This window comes from Platalea leucorodia, assembly GCF_965183815.1.
Source record: "Platalea leucorodia genome assembly, chromosome: 4".
Classification (NCBI taxonomy): domain Eukaryota; kingdom Metazoa; phylum Chordata; class Aves; order Pelecaniformes; family Threskiornithidae; genus Platalea; species Platalea leucorodia.
Genome location: NC_138826.1, coordinates 123,840,509 through 123,841,973, shown reverse-complemented (window position 1 = coordinate 123,841,973; position 1,465 = coordinate 123,840,509).

The window sequence follows — 1,465 nt, the reverse complement described above, 5'->3', positions numbered from 1 at the left end:
GCCCAAGAAGACAAGCTGCCAGATTATTCATTCAATAAGCTACCACAGATTTCTTAAGGAGTTAGAAATACAGCATAGAGAATTGTGATATAGCATACAGGGAAAATACACCGTTGGGCATAAATACAGTCTTGCCCTCTGCTGATCAAGTTCCTAAATCTGCTTCAAACTCCAGTATAGCTCCAACTAAATAAGGGTCAGTGGCAGCTCATCATATTGCAGGGACATATCTCTATGCTCGGCTCCATTTCCCAAAAACCTCACAATTCAGCTGTAACAATTATTTCTTCCCTTCTCAGCAGGGACATGGGCTCTTAAACCTGAAAAACCCTGACAGCTCTTAACAATCATTCAAATTCCGAGTGCAGAACTGATGTGGGGTTTGGTATCGCTGTTGCCACTGGGATTTGAAGTGGCTGTCTTTATGTGAGCTACATGGAGCATCCGATAGTATTTGCTGTTCGGCGTTAAACCATCCTGCCAAAATAAAGTTTACTTTATGTTTATTGTTGTTTGTCTCTATTTCCAAGGTTTCATGCACCCTCTTTAAAAGGGTTATTGCAGGGATCATTACAGAGACCTGCCGAACATCACGTGCAGACCGTGAGATGAATGACTCCCATCTCATTCAGCTCAGCTGGAAACTCCTCCAGAGTGGGTCTGTGATCCACCACCACTGCACAGGACTCAAAACTCCAGGGTTAGCCTGATTGTGGGGGACCCCAGGCCCTGCCAGCATCGCGGTCTTGCTCCGTTGCAGGACCCCCAAGGCACATCAGGGACTCGATTCCCGGCGTGAGGAGGATAACGAAGCTCAGAGCGCCAATTACACTGGACGTGCACTGTGAAAACCAAAAGGAATTCGGGTTTCATCGGGACCAAGGAAGCCGGGAGCCCAAACTTCACACCTGTGAGGAAAAATCGCGTGTGCAATTAGCTGTCATCTTTCTGCTCTTGCAGAATTCACCCCCAGATCCCACTTTGCTACATCCTGCCCTGTCCTGCCTGCCAAAACAACATGCTATGAAGTCTGAGGTGTAGGAATTCTGAGGCGGAGGAAGTCTGAAGTGCAGGAATGTGAGGCGCAGGCAGGCAGGGCCGGGCCCCGCTGCACCAGGCAGGTAAAAGGGGGCTCAGCTGTGTGTCTGGCACATTGATTAGGGCTGCAAGTGCAGGGAGAGGTCAGGAATCCGAATGGTTCCTTCATTCGCCCCTTTCCGGGATCAGAGCACCTTTCCCCCAGCCCGTAGCTCCCGGCGATGGCCGGGCGGTAGGCTGTGGGGCTCCCTCCCCAGTGCCATACTGGTGCGCACTGGGCGGAGCAGGAGGGAGGCGGGGGGGGAGAGGGGGTGCTGCGCCCTCCGCCCGCCGCCAGGGGGCGGTACAATGACGGCGCTGCCGCAGCGCCCTCGGCGCCCATTGGCGGAGCAGGGCGGGCGGGCGGCAGCGCGCAGGCGCGGGCGCC